Source organism: Musca domestica, unplaced genomic scaffold (assembly GCF_030504385.1).
Source record: "Musca domestica strain aabys unplaced genomic scaffold, Musca_domestica.polishedcontigs.V.1.1 31, whole genome shotgun sequence".
NCBI lineage: Eukaryota > Metazoa > Arthropoda > Insecta > Diptera > Muscidae > Musca > Musca domestica.
Window position 1 is genome coordinate 208,288 of NW_026712309.1, and position 15,074 is coordinate 223,361.

Sequence of the window (15,074 nt, forward strand, 5' to 3'; positions counted from 1 at the left end):
TAACCACATTTATCAATGGAATTGTCCTAAATTCTACACAAGGAGTTCTTCGTGACTACTTTACCCTCTCACGATATTTGACATTTTGACGACTTTAACCATATGTTTTAATGGAATTGCCTAAAATTCTACACAAAGTTTTCTGTGAGTACTTTACCCCCTGGAAGAGAATTGTCTATGCAGGGTGAGGTAAAAAAACTGCAACAAAGTCAAACGCCATATTTTTTTCACTTTTTAAAAGTGAGTTAAAAGTGAGCCCAAGGCTTTAATACACCCTCCAGAATATTTTCGCGATAATATTCGGCATTTATTCTGATGCCACGGTCGATTAATACGAGCGGAGAGTGACCATCGGCTGTTATGGTGGCCCACACCATCATCATGGCAGGCGCTTAAGTTTTGGTGGCCAACCAAAGGTGCACATTTTCAACTGACCTCTTTGGCAAGTAAACACGATCATTTTTATACCCTACACTACATAGTGGTAAGGGAATTATGTATTTGTTCATTTGTTTGTAACATGGAGAAGGAAACGAGATAGATCAATAATTCCTTTTGGTGATCAGCATAAAATCACATTTTGAGTCGATTTATGCATGTCCGTCTGTCCATGTATTTTTTAAACAAAATGCAGGTCGCATTTATTATTCGGTTGAGATGAAATTTTCTATATAACATTTGTTTAGCTCAAGGTGCAAATTGGTGAAAATTGGTTCAGATATAGCTATAGCTTCCATATATATGTTTCATCCGATTTGGTGTTTAAGTCCCTCACATTCGTAATATACACCCCAGATATTAGATTCAGCACAGCTATGCATGATTCAAATTTTATGAAAATCGGTTCAGATTTGGATATAGCTTCCCTATAATCTTCGTCCGATTTTAAGCTTCTTGTGCTCCAAATGGCTAATTTTAGCCCAAAGTGAGTGAAATGTTGCACTTCCAAGCGAATACATTTAAGAAGTTAATACTTCAAATTTAGTGAAAATCGCTTCGCTACATATCCCATATATATATGTTTTATCCGATTTTTTTGTTTAAATCTCGAACTTTCGGAACATGCCCTCCCGTAATCATATTTTGTACAAGATATCTCATAGAGCTCAGAAATGCCCAATATAAACCTTTCTTTTACGAGAGCTCTACTAAATATGCATAGTAGTGTAGGGTACCATATAGTCGGCCCGCCCGACTTTTGATCTTAACTAACTGGTTTTTGTTTGGAACGAATGTTTTCTCATCGGAGAAAACCAAATTCGGCAGCTCACCACTTTCGATCAAGCGAAGCAACTCTTTAGCTCTTTCGAGTTTTTTTTTTTTTGTTTCTGTTGCGGTGTTCTTGTACTTTTTGGAATTTCAATGGCTTAACCCCGAGTTCATTTTTTAATATTTGGCGAATGGAATATTGCGATATGTTCAGCTCCCGAGCCATTTTTCGGCTACTGCGACACGGGTTTCGATCAAGTCTCTTCTTTACTTTTCGATAATGCTGATGTTGCTGTTTTCTTCCGTCCACTTCCTTGACGTCGGGCTACGCTACCAGTATCACGGTAACGATCGATGGTACGAGACACAAAATATTTATTCACATTTAAATGCTGGAGTGCTCTAACGATAGCCACTTGTGGTTTTCCAGCCAAATATAAAGAAATCACACTATTACGCTTGAATTCCATCACGAAAATTCTCACTAAAATGCTTTTGTACGCTTGTAAAGAATATAATGAGCTATCACTGGAATAATTTTAATAGCAATCGGACGAGTGGCTTAGAAATGACAGCCGTCTGAAATTGGTTGCAGGTTTTTCACCATGTAAGTACAAAATTGAAAAACTACCTCCATATGTCAATCACACACTACGTCAGCAATTTAATTTTAAACTTCAGGATTCCAGCTCTATCCGTTCCCCCAAATTTAAATTGTATCAAATTTAGTACCGTTTCGTACTTTTGATAAAACACACTTCCAAAACTAACTCCTTACAGCTACCCAACTTCACAAATTTCAAGTTTCTTGCTTTTACTTTTAACATGATACGAAATGGTACAGAATGTAGTACATTTTAGTACACTTATAGTGCAAAAACATTTCATTACTGACCCTCATTCCAAATTTAAATTCTACTTCTAGCTCTGCTGCTTTGTCAAATAAAAAGGGTTCCATATTTAGTACTTTTCGTACAAATTTCTAAAAACTCGCCCTTCGGACCACGTAGGGTATAAATCCACGTTTTCCTATAGCTCCTATTTAGAGCTACCTTTCAACATTCCGTATTTTGAAAATGTTGAACACATTTTTATACGGAATTGTTTTAGAATTGATAGTGGATTTCACCTGCTTTGGCATAACATTTGTTTTTTGAAGATCCAAGTTTTTCTATAGACTCCATTTTATATTACACGGTATGTTGGGAGGCTGTACGAACCCGTGGACCTCCATTTCAAAGAATGTAGTACCGATTCCGGATTTCAAATATAAAAATTGAAACAATTCTGGTTAACTATGGCTAATATCATCAAAATACCGAATAAAGTGAAGTACCGTTATATGTGGGCGATACGAAGACGTGGACCTGCATAAGTAAATTTTTGTCATTGACTGTAGTACCGATTGCGAACTTCAAATACGAAATTTGAAATAATTCCGGACTATAATGTCTCAAAAATCATAAAAAACCGAATAATGGGAAATTCCGTTATAGAGGAGGAATTCGACCTATTAGTAAGGTTAAATGTCAAATTCTAGCTGATATAGTTAAAACCTGTTGCTGAAAGCTTCAAAATACCGAGAGGTAGATTTTTATGGGATCTATAACTAAACGGGGTCCAAAAGCGACAATTTTAATACACAACTCCATATCATCATACAGAAACCAGTAAAGAATGTCTTAAAGTCCGGCGAGGCCAAATTTATGATACCCTACAATACTTTGCTAATTTAGTAGAGCTCCGTATGACAATTAAACGTTTTTATGGGAGAATTCAATCATACACGCTATGATTATAATTTAAAGTTCAAAGGACTACACATGCCGAAGCATTTGTATCTCTTAAATTTGGACTTGTATTGCCCATTGGTGCACAATTTATTTGAAATCGGATAAAGATATATATGGGAACTATATCCAAATCGGAACTGATCTCGATAAAATTTGACAAAGACATTTCTGAGCTGTAGTTGATATATTTCGCTGAATATCGTTGTTACGGGGTGCATAATACGGCTTTGGGTAACAAATATAACAAATCGGATGAACAGTATATATTGGAGCTATAGCTATATCTTAACCGATCTTCACCAAATTTGACATACTAGCTTCTAGATCTCAATTCGGTCGTAAGTGCCAAATTTCATCCCATTTGGGCAAATATTAGACGTTTGGTGCACAATCAAAGGTAAATCGGACGAAGTTATATATGGGAGCTATATCCAAATCTGAACCGATCTCGATAAAATCTAGCAAATGTATTTCTGAGCTGCATATGATATATTTCCCCAAATATTGTTGTTACAGAGTGCATATTACGGCTGTGGAGGACAAAAATAACAAATCGGATGAACAATATATATGGGTGCTATATCTATATCTGAACGGATTTCTATCAAATTTGGCATACTTATTTTAATGCCTAATTTGGGTGTATATGCAAAACTCCATACAATTCGGGCTGATATTACACGTTTGGTGCACAATATAAGGTAAATCGGACGAAGATATATATGGGACCTACATCTAAATTTTGACCGATTATCTCCAATTTCAATAGGGTTCGTCCTTGGGCCAAACAAATGATCTATGCAAAATTTTATCTGGATCGGGCAATAAATGCGACCTGTACTTTGTTTACGAAAATACATGGACAGACGGACGCACGGACATGCATAAATCGACTCAGAATGTGATTCTAAGCAGATCATCCAAAGGAACTATGGGTCTATCTCGTTTCCTTTTGCCTGTTACAAACAAATACACATGACATAATACCCTGACCACCTTGTGGTGTAGGGTATAAAAAGTATTTAAGGTATCATGACCTACAACAAATGGGCAAATTGGGTCATCTTCTATTATGTTATTGTTAAATGATGAGCCCCTATTCCATTCCTTCCTAGTCACAATTGTTAGGCATTTGAGTCGAGATTCATTTTCCACTCATTTCAAATGCGTTCCAACGCATTCTTCTCCACAACAATATTTTATATTACAAGGATATTCTTTGGGGGAAAAGTAGAAACGCAACAACGCAAGAAAAAAACAACTATGAAAAATATTTAAATGTTGACGACACTTTGGGGGCAGGAATATAAAAAATATGCAATTTTGTTTCATAAAACTTGTGTTTGGTATCGGGGGAGCAACAACAATATCAACAACGGCAACCAAGCGCTGCACGGCAAATTGCAAACAATTAGCGAAAAACTGCCAAGAACATCCTAAAGAGATGATTCGCTTTTTTCGACATCGTTGTTGTTGCTGCTGCTCTTCTCGTTGTTGTTGTTGTCTGCACTTTGCTTGTTCGCAAGAAGTTCACATTGCCCCCGCGCATTTCATGGCAAAGTTGTTGCACTTTGCATTTTTCATTTCATGCTAAATGATTTGATGTGAAAATGAGCATTGGGACACGAACTCGGCGAAATAGAATTGCGAATTGTAATTACATGCATGTTTTATTTATTCACTTTTTTAGGGAAAACTAGTTTAGCACTATTTGTTGTGAAATTTAAGATTATAACAATTTATTTGAAATATTTTCGAAATCGATATTAAAACGAGAAAGACCTCTTCTTCAATCAATTTTGAAAGTAGTGTTCATTGGATTCTATGACAATTGAAAGTTTCGATATCCGTCTGGCACCTCCCACACAAAGAGTAACAATTTTGAATAATCTCAACTCTTCTAATATGCTAAATAAATTCCCCCATTATTGGCAAATTCTTATATATCTCCCAACATCAGATCTAGAGTGAAAATATGGTATGTTTCTCCACTCCGTGTTATACCTTTCACAAATACAGTCAAAATTTCCCAAAAACTTAAGTCGTATTCTTCAAAGTTCGAACATTGCACTACGTTCTAACTAATTTAGCTACTCTTTCATAAACGATTGTTCCGTTCTTGTTATTTTGGTGGAAAAAGATTAGTTTTGTTGTACAGTGTCATTATTAAGCATTTTATAAAAATTTCTAGTGCTCCTAAAAGTATGCTTCAAGATATGAATATCTGCTTTTATTAATGCATTTAGTTGTCTTTATGACCAACAACTAACCAATTCCACATCATTCATATAAGTAGGACACAATTCGTAAGGTTTCTTACATACAGTCGAATGAAAATAAAATGGCCATAACTTCTTAAATATTGAATTTTCATCGTTTCGTTTTGTGATCAGATTGTATAACCTTCACCACACTGTGGTCACGGTAATATGTCTTTGTGCATTTGTTTCAAACAAAAAGAAGCGAGTTAGACCCATAGTTCCTTTTGATGATCTGATTCTATGCATTCTGAGTCGTTTTATTCATGTCGGTCCGTCTGTCCATGTATTATGAAAAAAAACAAAGTACAGGTCGAATTTATTGTCCGATCAAGATGAAATATTGCACAAAACATTTGTTGACGAACCCTATGAAATTGGAGATCATTGGTAAAGATTTATTGGTAACCAAAAGTGTAACGTTAGGAAGAAATTCGGCACATACAAACAAATTGAGCCTAGAAACGAGTATGTCAAATACCTATAGCTCCCATATATATTTTTCATCCGATTTGTTAAATTTCTCCTCCACAGACGTAATACGCACTTCGTAAATACTATATTCTGAGAAATATATCAAATACAGCTCAGATATACCTTTGCCAAATTTTATCGATATCGGTTGAGATTTGGATATAGCTCCCATATACAGGGTGAGATAAAAAAACTGCAACAAAGTCAAACGCCACTTTTTGTAAATTTGTTTAAATTTTATTAAATGAAAACAAAAAATTTCGGAAATAACATCAAATTTTAGAATAAGTTTAGATTTGTTCGAATTGGTCACCTTTGGCACGAATTATGGCCCTCAAACGGCCAATGAAACCGTCACACGCTGCCTGAATGTTGCTATGTGGCATTTTGGGCCATTCCCGGCGAAGCCTTTGCTTGCTTTCCAAAATATTCAAGACACAATAGTCCAACGGATTGGTATCCAGAGATTTTGGTGGCCATTGTGCGCTGGAAATGAAGCGAGCAACCTCATCTTGTAACCATTTTTGGGTGGCGCGTAGTCCCGTTGGAATGTCCAAGATCTGTGGACAAAATGTTTGCGTGTCCAAGGCTTTAATACACCCTCCAGAATATTTTCGCGATAATATTCGGTATTTATTCTGATGCCACGGTCGATTAATACAAGCGGAGAGCGACCATCGGCTGTTATGGCGGCCCACACCATCACCGGCGCTTGAGTTCTGGTGGCGAAACGAAGGTGCACATTTTCAGTTGACCTCTTTGGCAAATAAACACGATCATTTCGTTTGTTTACAAGCTACTACACAACGAATGTTTTCTCATCAGAAAAAAACCAAATTCGGCCAAATTCGGCAGTTCACCATTTTAGGCAAGGCGAAGTAACTCTTTACTCTTTTGAGTCTAGTTTCTTTCTGTTGCGGTGTAAGTTCTTCCACTTTTGGAATTTCAATGGCTTTTCTCGAGCTCATTTTTTTAATATTTGCCGAATGGAATATTGGCCATTTTTCGGCCACTGCGACGCGTTTTCCGATCAAGTCGCTTCTTTACTTTTCGAACCATTTCTGCTGATGTTGCTTTTCTCTTCAGTCCACTTCCTTGACGTCGGACTACGCTACCAGCATCACGATAACGAGCAATGAAACTCGACACAAAAGATTTATTCACATTTAAATGCTGGAGTGCTCTAACGATAGCCACTTGCTGTCTTCCAGCCAAATATAGCGAAATCACACTATCACGCTTGAATTCCATCACGAATAACTTTTTTTCTGGAAAATTCTCACCAAAATACTTTTGTGCGCTTGTAAGCAATATAATAAGCTGTTACTGGAATAATTTTAATAGCTGTCGGAAGAGTGGCTTGGAAATGACAGCAGTATGTAGTTGGTTGCCATTTTTTTATCTCACCTTATATATATTTACTCGATTTCAAGTTTATTGTCCACCAACTGGTTGATATAAGCCCGAATTTAATGGATTTTGACACAGGCGACCACTTTAACCTGGAAGAAATTGTATTAAATTTTGTGAAAGCTATAGAAGCTATAGGTCCCATGCATATGTTTCATCCGATTCTGTGTTTTACTTCCTCACACCCTTAAAATACTCTCCACACAACGATATTTGGTATCAACATGGAAACACCTTTGCTAAACTTTAAAGACATCGGTCCAGATTTGGATATAGCTTCGATATCTTCATCTGATTGTACGTTTATTGTCCCTAAGAAGTTTAATATCAGCTCAAATAGGATGGATTTTGATGAATATCTGTTCTGGCTCCGGTCTCTGTCAAATTTAGTGGAATACAATAAAATCCTGTCATATATTATTTTCATTCGGCATTAAATTATATCTGCTTTAACGATCATAGTTGGTATGTTTCAATTCTCATAAATTGCCCATAAAAACATTTATTAGTTATATGTAGCTCTACTGTATATGCACAGTGGTGTAGGGTATTATAATGTCGGCCCAGCCCGACTTTAGCCTTTCTTTACTGCTTTAAGCATGCATTTACAAATATTTTAAAATAATAATTTTAAAAAAGAGACTATCAAAATACGGAATATCGGGAAGACCTGTCACATGGGACCAGATCGGACGCCGGTGGCTTTTCTCGAAATGGTTCTAAAAAGACATTCCTGTGTACGTCCATGATATGGACTACAAGAAAACATTTACCAATATAGTCTATGTTGTACCATCCGAGGTAGAACCCATTACGAAATTTAAGTATTGTTTTTTAAATAACCTATGGAAAGCTTGACTAAAATCTTCGATATACCCAAAAATGAAACAAAATCCCCGGGTACCGTGAATGGTAGAGGTAGAATCCGTTAGAAACTCTCTGTGGTTAAAATCGTCAAAAAATCGAATATATAAAAATAAAGGCCTATACCGATTATTAAATTGTAGGAATTACCGTTATATGGGGGTTATATGAAGACGCGGGGTGATGTTGCAGATTTTCAATACCAACAATATTAAAGTACGTTTACATTTTATGACATCAGTATCAAGGTTATCTTGATTCAAGTGCTAAGTTCAGTTGAATTTATTATGATTTGACTACAAAGTTAAATCCATTCAATGCCACTATTTACTATGTGTACTACAAGTACACGAGGTATTATGTGAACAGATAATGCTTGAACTTTGGTATAAGGATCGGTGTTCGTATGCAACCTGGACATATAGAGGAGATTTTTGTACGAAAAGCTTAATGGTACAATTTATAATATTGAATGAAGGGTTTTTAGGACTGGAACCCTCAAATTTGATTTGGAGGTCTCTTTTTATATCTGGAATTGAAATATGGAAGTGGTTTTGCGAATATATACAATATCTGTGCAAAAAGTACTAAACTTAGTATTGAGTGAAGGAATAGAGCTGGAATTCTGATATTGGAGATGGGTGTCACTATTAGTCTCTGTGGTTGAGAGAATGTCTGGTTTGGATAATAGTTCTTAATTTGTAATGGGGGAAAGTAAAAAAGCTGAAATCCTGATGTTTCATATGGAGACGTTGAAATTGTTTTGAACAGAAAAATTAGGTCTAATGGGTTTACTTATACTCTCCTCTGTAAACTTCTTTTTGGTGTAAAAGGTTTACAATTCTACTTTTTGGTGTCAAAGGTAAACATTTTTCTATTATTCTTCTTTCGGAAATGGAAAAACTTGAAGAAATTATTAAAATAACGAATATTGGAAAGTATTGAAACATAATATATATAATGGCAATTTTGTTAGAAGATGTGACATAAATCGTCATAACACCCAATATCGGGAAATACAATTATATGGAGGCTATAAGAAAATGTGGCCTATATAGGCATTGCTCCGCCACAGGTGGTAGGACCCGTTACAAACTTTATATACTATATTTAAAACAATTCTGTTAAAAACTGTGATCTAAATCGTCAAAATACCGAATATCAGGAGGTGATGTTATATGGAGGCTTATACGAAAAAATGTTAGCTCTCTATCACAATTCGTTCGAAAGTTGGCGTGATTACAACAGACGGACATCACAAAATCGATTTACAATTCTACGCTGATCATGAACATATCAGAAACATGTTGAGTCTAACATGAGTATTTCGAGGAGTTACAAATGGAATGACAAATGTTGATGTACTCTCCATAGTATGGTGAAGGGTATAAAATAGGAACAATTTTCAATTTCAAATTGGACTGGCGTTCCAGTTGCTAGACGATCACTAATGGACATAGCTCCTTCCTAACATTTCATTATACCCTACACCACAAGGTGGTCAGGGTATTTAGTCTTTGTACATTTGTTTGTAACATGCAAAAGAAAGCAAGATAGACCCATAGTTACTTTTGATGATCTGCATAGAAACACATTTTGAGTCGATTTATGCATGTTCGTCATCCGTCCGTCTGTCTATGTATATCTGTAAACAAAGTACTTATTGCCCGATCGTGAGGAAATTTCGTACAAATAATTTGTTTGACCCAAGGACGAAACCTATTGAAATTGGAGATAATCGGATAAAATGTAGATATAGCTCCCATATATATTGTTCATCCGATTTGTTGAATAAGTCCTGCACAGCGACAATATACACTATGTAGTAACTATATTCGTGGAATAAATGTTTTTCTTTTTATTCGACCTTTTTATGTTTTAATGAAACATCTTTATCTTTAGGGAAATAGTCCTACAATAAAAAAATAAACAAAGTACGACTTGTTAACTATCACAGTTTTTTTAATACTAACAGGTATATTAACGCAGAACAAAGATTGCTTACATGTTTACAGGGTTGCCCATATTCGACAGACCTTTGGGCCCATTCCAATCGACGAGGCTTGTCCGAAGGCAACATTCTTTGCGTCAATTGAATTTTGTACGGGAACAAATGCAAATCAATGCGAATAATCCGTTTTAAAGTGGACCGAGCCATGCCCAACTGCTGAGAACGGCGTTTTCGGGATGTTCTTGGGGACTGGCTCGTACGGCAGCGATATTCTCGACCGATCGCCTTGGTCGACTTTTATATGGCCTCTTCGGATTAGAAAGAGCCTTACCAGTCCAAAATTTGTCGTATAAACGCTTAATGGTGTTCTTAGAAGGCGCACTTCTCACATTTTTAATGCTTTAAAAGCACGTTAAGTTTTCACAATTGACTTCTTCTGTTAAATGTAAATTTCAACTATTTCAGAGCGCTCGCGTGACGTGTATTGGTTCATGGTAAAAACGATGAAAATTCAAACGCGGTATGTCATTAAGCGATGTGACATCTCTGTCAAAAGTTATGGCGTTACCAGATGGGTCCGTCGAATATGGGCAACCCTGTATAAATACTAAAATGAATTTTTATACCCTCCACCTTGGAAAGGAGGGTATATTAACTTTGTCATTCCGTTTGTAACATCCCTAAATATTCGTTTTAGACCCCATAAAGTATATATATTCATAATCAGCATAAAATTCTAAGTCGATTTAACGATGTCCGTCTGTCTGTCTGTCTGTCCGTCTGTCTGTCTGTCTGTCTGTCCGTCTGTCTGTCTGTTGAAATCACGATACAGCCCACATTATTTGACGTAGAGCTCCAAAATTTAGCAGAGCTATTTGCATTGTGTCTAGGATAGTTGGTATTGAAAATGAGATATATCGGTCCACGTTCTGGTATAGTCCCCATATAACGGTACCTCCCGATATTCGGTATTTTGATGATTTATGCCACATTTTTTCACAGATTTGTCTTAAAATTGGTATTTGTAGGTCATAGCGGGTCCCTGAGCGTGTGGCAAAACATTGCATGTATAGGTCCACGTTGTGGTATAGCCCCCATATAAAGGTACCTCCCGATATTTAGTATTTTAATTTTTTTTACCACATTTTTTCACGGATTTGTCTGAAAATCGGTATTTGTTGGTCATAATGGGTTCCAGCTCCGGTGGCGAAACATTGTAATTATAGGTCCACGTTTTGGTATAGCCCCCATATAACGGTACCTCCCCATAATCGGCATTTTAATGGTTTTTGCCACATTTCTTCTAATGTTTCTTTTACCCTAAGATGGAGGGTATTAAAAGTTTGGCCCGGCCGAACTTAATGTTTTTTTACTTGTTATAATTAACTTAAAGCTAGCGTAGCGTTTCTTCTTCGTCAAGTTACATTATTGCACTGATTAGTATTTATTTATTGCACGATCTCTACCCCGTGTGAGTTGCCTGTAGCAGTAGGCTGTGTTGTCGGTGTCTGTTTTGCTGTTTATTAGTGGAATATTTATCAAATACAGCTCTTAAATACCTTTGCCAATTTTTGTTCGAGATCGGTTAAGATATGTATATAGCTCCCGTATATATCTTAATCCGATTTCAAGTTAATTGTGAACTAAATGGGTAATACAGGCCCCAATTGAAAAGGCATTAATGTCTTGGCAATTTTGAAAGAAATCGATCCAGAGGATTATATTCCTTTCATAAATTAGTTCCTTTGGACTTTAAATTATTATTATAAACATAGTTGGTATGATTCAATTCTCACAAATTCCCCACAAAAACTTTTATGTATAAGTGGTTTAGGGTATCATTAAGTCGGCCCGCCCGACTTTAGGGCTTTCTTTACTGGTTTTTAATTTGAGAATTTTATTTTTTAATTTATTTAATTTTTCCTTTTATAAACCAGATTATTCCATTTGAAATCCGATTTCTTATAACTAATTTGAACAATTATATTAAATACTCGATTATTTTATTTGTTTTTCGAATTGTTTTCGTATGATTCGAAAAAAGTGTAGATTTTGCCGAAATTATTAAAATTACGTTTGCATTGACTTCGTATTTACTTTTAAGAATTAACAAGTAAAAAAGCTGTAAGTTCGGCCGGGCCGAACTTTGAATACCCTCCACCATTTGGTACAAATTTAACAATTTTCAAAAAATAAAATAAAATCCCTTAAAAATCTGTTAAAATCTTGAAAATACCTAATGTAGCCGTATATTAGAGTCTATATTAAGCTATTACAATATTCAAATGCGAAACTTGAAAAAAAATCTGTTTATAATGCACAGGCAATTTTTTGTCATAGGCTGTAAGCCGTAGCATCTATTATGAACTTTAAATATTAATTTTGAAACAATCCCAGTAAAAAATGTCGCTAGAATCATCAAAATACCGCATATCGGGAGATATCGTTATATGGGGGATATATGAAGACGTGGACCTACATGGCCCATTTTCAATACCAAAAGTCCTGCAGACATAGTACACATATGAATAAAATTTTATCAACCTACTTCATTTCGTTCGGAAGCTAGAGTGATTTCCACAGACGGACAGGCGGACGGATATTGATAAATCGACATAGAATTTTATGCTGATCAAGAATATATACTTTGTGGGGTCTAAAATGTATATTTCGAGGTGTTACAAACAGAATGACAATCTTAATATACCCTCCATACTATGATGGAGGGTTTAAAAATAAGAAAAAATAAATTACAGCTAATTTTATTCGAATTTCAAAAGGGAATAAGTGGAAACTTTCAAAGTGGAATAATTTCAAAAATGTTTTGAATTAGATATGAATAAGGAGACATGCAATGCCGAAGGTATTTAAGTTTTATATCCCAAAAATCTTTAAAAATCAGCGGATTGCAAATAGAATCGGAGACTTCAAAATGACGAAAATTAGGAGGTACCCTTATATGTGGACCATATACAAATGTACCCACATTGAATATTTTTTGCGAAGATTTAAATACCCACTGAGGACCCGAAATATATTGAAATATGCCAATACCTTTGAAATATGAAACATATACGTAAAATTGAATTATCTTGATAATTCTTGATAATTGAAACCTCTATCTTGATTTCAACAAAGGGACATAGGTCAATCGACTTGTTACCTACTGACCACGAATATATGTACTTCTCATGGTGTAAAGTAAAAAAAAAGACGGAAAGAAACAACATTCTAATTTTCCCACCCTATGCCTTTGTTTGCAAATAAATATTATTCAATTGTTCTTTGTTAAAAGAACCTATTGTTACTTGCACATTGATTTTATTAAGCGCCTAAAAGCCCTCTAGAATGTTAAATTTCTATTTCGTCATTATAATTCACATATGCCTTTTCATTTTGTTCTAAGTACAAATACTTGAATATTGCTAACGTTAGTGCCCCACTGAGCTTCGGTGGTCCGGGGTGCAGGCTTCAAACCTGTAGTCGATTAGCGTCGAAGTGGTTCGATTCCACCTGGGGGGCGTTTGTTGATTAAAATCTCCATTATTTTACGCGAATTACCTAAAAAATGTTTTTTTTTTGAGTGTTTATGTTTTTGCAATCAGAATTTTTCAAAATATGCACCCAAATGACTTTGTATGTTTAGTTCACATTCAATTCTTGATTACTGATACGGGCTTTGTGTTCTTCGTTATCATTATATATTTTATTTTCAATTTGTTATTATTATATTTTATTTTGTTATAAATAATTTTAAATAAAGCGAAAACAAAACGAAAACAATTCACCTAGTGAATGTTTCCGCCCGGGATTGAACCGGGGGCCTTCCGCGTGTTAGGCGGATGTGATAACCACTACACCACGGAAACAGTTAACATTGCATTCAAAAATAACAGTTTTATTCCCTTATCTCTCCCTTCCCACTAAACACCGTAAACGGTTGTTATTTCACGCCGCTGTTATTTGGTGGTGGATTTCAATGCGCGTGCTTAGGTTAGTGGTGGGTTGTCAAAGCTATTCTTTGCTTTGGGTTGGCTTAAAATTGAATTCGTTAACAGTTATGTTACAATTGGTTACAGAACAAAGTGGTGACTATGGCGGCGATTTGCTGCCGTTAAAACCCAGAGTAAACTAACAGTTGCACGCCACGATGAAAATGTTTTGTGCAAGAGGTTAAGGGGTGTAGTGGACGCATGTAAATTGAAAACAGAAATGGATGTAACAATCTGCGGGATTTTTTAGAAATGCATACTATGAATGGTACTAAATAGTAGTAAAATCAATGTTTTTGGGCTTAAATTCTACTTACAAAATGTAGGACGGTAGAAGTGGGAGACATTTGATAAGATGTGAAATTTGGAAATATCTACTAAAAACGGTAGTACAAAAAACCGACGTAGTCATTTCGGTTGCGCGTTTTTTATGAAATATCTGCAGAACTCAAAATACCAATTTCATTGAAAAATGTGTCTAAAATCGGAAAAATACCGAATATCTAGAGGTACCATAATATGGGGTGTATACGAATCTTCTGCCATAGGAATTGGTAACCATTACGAACACAAAATAGCAATCTTGTAAGAATTCCGTTGAAAAATGTTGTATAAATAATCAATATACCGAATATCATTAGGTGCAGTCATGGCTCAATAAGAAAGGTTGCTCAATTTCAAGAAACATTTTTTTTAACAAAATTTCAATTTTTTTAACAAAATTTTTATGCTGTCGAAATACTCACAAAACATTAATGGAATTGAATCTAAGATATTAGGACACACAGTTTTATCCCAAATTGAACTATTTGTTGCCTATTTAAGTCGAAAATATCTATTTCTGTTGAATTTGAAATAATTTCAAATTATTTTATTTTTATTCTAAACTAAAACAAACTTTTTATATATTTTTTGACAGAGTAGGGACACCGAAAGAAAAAAAAAATGTATTTAGGAGGTAGCTTTGTTCTACCTCTTGTACGGGGTGAGGTGAAAAGACAGCAACCAAATTCAGACTACTGTCATTTCTAAGCCACTCGTCCGACAGCTGTTAAAATTATTCCAGTGACAGGTCATTATATTTTTTACAAGCGTACAAAACCATTTTTTTTAATTTTAACAC

The 15,074-nt window shown here is 35.3% G+C and overlaps 2 non-coding genes across 2 annotated transcripts; one reads left to right on the top strand and one right to left on the bottom strand.

Annotated features, from left to right (window-relative positions):
• Positions 1-13,395: 13,395 nt before the first annotated feature.
• On the top strand, positions 13,396-13,482 carry TRNASTOP-UCA (transfer RNA opal suppressor (anticodon UCA)). The gene has a single exon. It is a non-coding gene; the product is annotated as a tRNA-Sec (tRNA).
• Positions 13,483-13,755: 273 nt separating this feature from the next.
• TRNAV-AAC (transfer RNA valine (anticodon AAC)) lies at positions 13,756-13,828 on the bottom strand. The gene has a single exon. It is a non-coding gene; the product is annotated as a tRNA-Val (tRNA).
• Positions 13,829-15,074: the final 1,246 nt, after the last annotated feature.